Below are 7158 nucleotides of genomic sequence, written 5' to 3' on the forward strand. Positions count from 1 at the left end.
AAGATTCTTTTTCCTGAGTTCAAATCTAGCCTCAGACACGTAGTAGCAGTGTGACCCTGGACAAGTCACTTAACCCTGATTGCTTCAGTTCCTCCTCTGTAAAATGAACTGGAGAAGTAAATGGCAAAGCACTCCAGTATCTTTGCGAATAAAATCCCAAATGGAGTCAGCAAGAATGAGTTGAGAGAGGGAGTAATACTGTCTGTTGAAATGAATGACAAGGAAACCAATGTCACTGGATTGCAGAATACGTGGGGGTGGAGGAGTGTTAGGAGTAAAGAATATAGTATATTGACAATATAATTTAAAATTGTAAAATGAGTGCAAAAACAACATAATATTCATTAAACATGTGTATGCATATACGCATATGGCAGCGGGTGTTATTTTGGAGCAGTGAGGAGACTATGGAAAAAACTCCGAATCTAAGTAGGGGAGGGGAGGGAGGAACCAGGTATTTTCAGAGAAATCTGCAGAGGCTGTATGGAATTGGCTCACCAGACAGTGTGTGTTTGTCCTCGTTGCCAAAGAATATGCCATCAGAGAAATAATGGCATGACTTGCCGTTGTCTAGTGACTGTGCAGGTCACCAGCCTCACTTCTCCTCCAGAGTCATCTGAATCCAGTGACCACGTATTCATTCATCAGGATGATCCAGGATGAGGCAATTGGGGTTAAATGACTTGCCCAAGGTCACACAGGTAGTGACTGTCAAGTGTCTGAGGTGAGATTTGAACTCAGGTTCTCCTGACTCCTGCACTGGTGCTCTAACTACTGCACCACCTAGCTGCCCCTGCTCACGAAGACAAGAATGGAAGTGTTATTGAAATCAGTAGTATAAAGTGAACACAATTTAGCAACACTAAACAATATGGCTATTCTTGCCATCAGGGTGACTAGACTTTAAAAACAAAACAAGACAAAACAGCAACAAAAGCTGATTCTCGTATCTGAGTTCCTTATAACTGAAGTTCTTGTCTCAACAGACCAACATTTAAAGAGACAGTAGAAGTTCTTGTCTTTTATTTCTTCTTTTGGGAAATCCATATCGTATTATTGATAAGAGCTGATACTAATATGATGCTTTACTTACATTATCAAGTTAGCCTGATAATCCCTCAAATTTCATAGTATTATCATGATTAGTAGTATTAGTACTATTTTATGGATTAAAAAACCCAAAAAACTGAGACTGATGGTCACCTGACTAGTCAATATCAAAGGCAGAATTGGAAACCAAACTTTCCTGATGCCCCAATGTAGCACTGTTTCTAATATTCTGTCTCCACTCACCTAGTCAGTGTGACTTGATGGCAAAGTCATGGATTAGTAGTCCCAAGACCTGGGTTCAAATCCTAACTCTGATTCTCATAATACTTTTGTGGCTTTGGATAGAAAACATAATGTCTCTGGAGCCTCAGTTTCCTCATCTGTAAGATGTAGGATGGGGGAGACACACTAGATGATCTCTTAAGTTGCTTTCCAATTCTAGATCTGTTTTTCTGCCCAGGACACTCAGGAGCCTGTTGCTCCATCTCTCCCTACTTTGGGCTTGATTCATCAGCTTTGCTATGAAGAAGAGAAAAGATATGTCAACAAATACTAAGGTAACCAGCATTCTCTTGCTACTGATTCTGTCTGTCTCTTTTGGGGGAGTGGGGACCGAGAACTTAATGTGTATTCGTGGAACCTGAATGTTATGGGCTATGTGCCAAGTGAATACTGGGAGATTTCCTAAAACTGGGGAAAGGAAATTAAATGCTTTTGAGCCCTTAAATTCAAATCCATCCATGATAAAACTCTATTAGCCGATGATGATTGGGAGACTCGACTATCTGCGTGTTCTACTAAGTAAAAAAAATAACTGCCACTGTTTAGCTAGTTTTCATCAGTAAACACAGCCTTACTGTTTCACTTACATTTCTTTGAGATGGAATTTGGGCAAAAGTTGTTTTCTTTTGTCTGGATTTTAGGATAAGTTTTAGACTTCTACAATTCATCTTTGAAATACATTTTTAGAATAAAATTCTCTTCTTTTGTTTCTTCCGCTTTTCTAACTATGAAGGGAAGCATATGGCCCTAAGTAACATGTCTGAATAACGTATTCTACAGAATAGAGCATGTTTCTGTATCTGCATCATGGATGAGGACTCATTTAAATATCAGGCTTGTCAGAAAAAAACAAATAAAAGAAATACCCAGGGCATTGACTGTAAGCCTTATGTTAATTTGTATGAAGAATGAAAAATATAGCCCATAAACCACTTTTTTGGGGGGGAAAATAAACTAAATGAGAGAAGAGGCAGAAAATATGAAAGTTGAGGTTTCCATAGTAACTAACAGTCATTCAGTCACAAGGCAAATACTGTATGTGTATGAGAAGTCATATATGTACGTGTCTAATTATAACTGAAGAATACTATGTCTGGACAAGTTAATTTGATAGTACCATGAGAAACCTCAGCTTTTATATCTTCCAATTTTTATGCAACTACATTTGTAACCTTACTGAAATTTTCTAAAGGATCCATTTATTTAGAAGAGCGTTATTTGGGGATGGGAATGAACACTAGGTTCCTCTTTCCAGTGAAATAGCAGGACCAAATGGCAGTTCCTTGAATATTTGACAATAATGGTTAAGGACAGTTATCTAATAATGATACTCTGTTTTTGACTTATCATGACAATTGTGTAATACCAGATCTTTATGAACTTTGTACTGTTTGTTCAGGGACTATTTAAAATTTTTCTTAGTATTCAGAGCACCTCTGTTCATCTCCAGTGCTTCATCATAGGAAGGAAGTGACCCTATTCCAGTTACGTGTAAATCTGTACACTTGTAAAGACTTCAAATCTAAGCATTCCCATGGTTTTTGTGTCAACTGAGGATCAGCCTAGCTCCATTGAGAGAGGCTTGTCATGAGGAAGTTGGCTACTAATTCAATTATTTTGGGTCATAGAAACTCATTAAGACTATTAAGGCCATTGTTAATATCTTTTAATATGTTTATGCCCATAAAACATACTCAAATATTCAAAATCTTCAGTGCAAACTTGGAAAATTAGTTATGTTTACAAGTTAAACAATTTGGAGATAGATCCCTTGTAAAATGTGAACTTGAAGACAAGGACTACTTGATTTTACTTTTGATTTTTACTTTATTGTTCCAGCACCTATTACTGTGCCTGATATATAATAGATTCTTGGGCTTGTTTTTGGAGGCAGTCTGGGTTAATTGACTTGCACAAAGTCACATAGCTAGTGAGTATCTGAGGCCAAATTTGAACCCAGGCCCTTCTGACTTCAGACCAGTAATGTATCCGCTGCATCATTTAGCTGCCCATTATATAATAGAGTCCTAACAAATTTTTGCTGATTCATTGATTAAAAAAGAGAGCCATTTTCATTTTTTAGAATTATACATATATTGTTAATTACATGTACTGTGTACTTTTTAAAAAGTCTGAGCCTTCTTTGTCCAAACTTTTTAGAAAATTACATATAATGCCAAAAAATTTTCCAGTAAAGAAGTACTTAGAATATAAAAATAAACAGTTCTAAAAAGAAAGATTGTGAACTAATTATAATCATATGTGAAAGAATATGCCAAATAACTAATGAGAAGAGAAATGCAGTCAACATAACCCTGAAGTTTCACCTCACACTCAGCAAACTGGCGGTGAAGACAAAGCATGTGAATAACAAGTATTGGAGGGCTTTGAAGAGACTACCAATAGTCTCTCCAAATAGATGGTGGAACTGCCTCTAAATCAGTACCACAGCTATGGAAAGCAATTTGGAACTATGCAAATGAAATGGCTAAAATGCCCCCTCTTTCAACCAGAAATTCTGTTGCTAGGCATATTTCCTAGGGAGGTCACTGAAAAAGAAGGGTTCTGCATAGACAATATTTATAGCACCACTTTTTGTCATAGGAAAAAACTGGAAACAAAATCTGCATCCATTGAATCAGTCAATCAGTGTGAACAGGGCCTCTACAAATCCTTAAATCAATCAACATGAGAGATTTGCCAGTTCTAAGAAGTTTATGTAAAAGGAAAGAATTATCACAGAATCAGAGAGAAATTCCCAGAGTCTGGAAGGAAAAAGGAGTGGTGTTATGAGGGCTAAGCCAAGAACTGACATCTTTGGGGCAACTAGTGGGGGGAAAAGAGAAGGTAGGATTGACCTGTGGCAGAGTGAGAGGGAGAGAAAGAGAGAGACAGAGACAGAGACAGAGACAGAGACAGACAGACAGACAGAGACAGAGACAGAGAAACAGAGAGAGAGACAGATAAAGAGAGAGAGAGACAGACATGGAGACAGAGAGGGAGAGACAGACATGGAGGCAGAGAGGGAGAGACAGACAGACAAACAGATAGACACACACACATAGAAATTGATTAAGAAAGGTCATTGACTCTATAGGAGTCTCAAAGCAGAAGATTCAAGTTAAAGCCACCAGTTTATTTGTACCCAAGAACTGAGGGTTTCTAAGAAAAAGATCTACTCTATGCTGCTTTGTTACCCAAACATTTTCAGTAATCTTAGCCACAAAAAGACAGGAGGGTTAACTAGAGATAGATATAAATTTAGGCAGTTTTCCTTATTGGTGACTCAAAGTGATTGTGATTAAATCCAGACCTTTTTTCCCCTTAAAACAAACTCTCTAAAATAGTAGAAGAATGAACCAAATGCAATTTATAGGCCATCATATTGCCTTTAGGCTTAAAATTAGCTAATCATTGTAACCGGGAGTTACATAAATAACTGGGTGATTAAGTGAATTGAGTGAAGTGACCAAGAGTGTATGTGTTGATTGAAGTGAATAATAGTTATTTGATTGACTAAAACATTAAGTGTTGTCTCTTTCCTTTAAGAGTAGATTTTTAGTTTTGACTGATTAAAAAAAACTACAACAAACCATAATGTCATGAGTATTAGTATTTAAGAAGTCAGTAAAAGAACTCTTGAAAAGCTTAATGGAGACCAACACTTCTTGAACAGAGGCCATTACTGGAATAATACAACAGCCTGTCCTATACATGTCTTTATTGAGCTTTTGTTTACCTGCAACTTTGATTCTTCAGAGGCTGTAGTGTTCCAAGATGCACATCTGTATCGTATTGCCAGGAGAACATTTGTGTTGAAAAGATAGGTCTTTGTACCAGTGAATAGCTTGAGATGATTAAAAGCACTGCACAATTTCCCAATTTCCCAAATGCAATCCAGCCTGCTCTCTGCCTTTTGTGTGTGGGCCCAGCTCATTGTCCATCCTTTCCTAGACATATGAACAGATTTGCTGATGCAATGAACTGACCATCCAACTGAATGTCTTAACCTAAACAAGAGACATTTTTCATCAATTTGTTTTTGCCAAATAGATTTTTTTTTAAAAAAAAATATCATGTGTCTTATTAAGGAAGCTCTATAATCTTTTGAGGTCTACTAGGCATTCCCAGATAGATTTTAGGGGGTTCATGAATTTAGATAGGAAAATATTCCTTTGTAATCATGTTATTTTATTTTGTCAATTTAAAACTATTTCTGGAGGGGTGTTTATAAAATATGGAAAAGGTTAAGGTTTAATGTTTAATGAGTACAAATCATCTATAAATAGTAATATCTGGAGGTTCTTAACATCAGTAGGGAATACTTTTCCTATTTGGAGTCTTGTAAGATGACTTCAGGAATCCCCTTTGGTTAGTCTACCTCTCCTTGTTTTATGTCTCACTTGATGTTAATAATCAAAGGGCTGTGTAATAAAGATACTCTATGTTACATGGATTCTTATATGAATCAAACATATCCATGTAGGAGGTGAGCTTTTAGACTACATTTTTTTTTTTATCAAATCAATTGCTTTTTAGTAAACAAACTGGGGATCTTGGGTCCCCCCAATTTTTTTTCATTTTATAAACTCTAAAAATGTAGTTTTCTTTAGAAAAATTTGTGAAAGCCTATTTGTCTGTCTTATTTTCAACAAGGATACACTTGATGTGTATATAGATCATTCATTTAAAACTTTCAAAAGATGAAAAAGTAGACTTTTTTGCTATAGTGGCTGATTTCCCCATTTTAATTTTTTTTTTTATATTTTCCCCTTTCTGATCTAGTTTCAAAAGTAATCACTCAGTGTTTTGAAGACTGTATCACCTCCAGCACACACCACTTTAGTATATACTTGCATGGTCCAGACATTCTTCCTGACTTCGTCTTCCTATGTGCCATTTCTACTTCTTTAAGTACCACATTGTGAACTGGATAGAGGAAAACAGATTTATGGTAGAGACTAATGAAAGGAAAAAATTTCAGACATAGCAAGAGATTTTTTCCATTTTGTATTTTTTATTGTCCTCTTGCCATTTTGATCCATGAACACAAGCTTTTCACATGCTTCTTTTTGCTTCTGTTACCTTCTTTCTGTTTTCAAAGGTGATACTACTCCTAAACCTGTATTATCCTCCTCCACAGTATTTTACAAATGCACATGTATTCTAAACTAGTGTTGCCCTTGGGCTTATATCTTTCGCTGCTTTTCAAGAATTCCAAGCATCTGCTTGAGGAAGTGGTTTCTAGTTTCTTTGCATCTCCTCTTTGTAATGACTGGCTTATGTCAGTTTTGTAGGAAATGGTGATTTAATTATAATAACTTAATGATATTTTATGATATCTGATTACAATCAATATTGACTTTTTTCCCATTTCTCTTTTTTGGTCACTAAGGTTTGTTTGCATAGTTCTAATCAAAGATGTTGCAATGCAGATATGATGTTATATGTTATATATACACGTATAAATATGTGCATATTTGTATAATATATACATATATATCTTGTTCATTCTAAAAAAAGTATGTTTGCTTATTTATTATACAGAGCCATTTTTTTGAGATGGTTGCAGGTATTATGAATTAACCAACCCCTTGTAATAACTCCACTGTTTCCCAGGGGCAGCGGTCCACAGGTTGGGAAACAGTGTTCTACGTGTGTACATATACATGTATATGTATGTATATATATGTATGTGTACATATTTTATTTGTTTGAAATTTTAAAAATGTGCCTTTCTCCCTCATTGAAATTGTAAACTCATTTGTGCACGGGGAGGATCACACATAATAGTTGTTTCTCACAGATTTTTCACTTAGTTAAACT

This window comes from Notamacropus eugenii, chromosome 2 (genome assembly GCF_028372415.1).
Source record: "Notamacropus eugenii isolate mMacEug1 chromosome 2, mMacEug1.pri_v2, whole genome shotgun sequence".
Lineage (NCBI taxonomy): Eukaryota > Metazoa > Chordata > Mammalia > Diprotodontia > Macropodidae > Notamacropus > Notamacropus eugenii.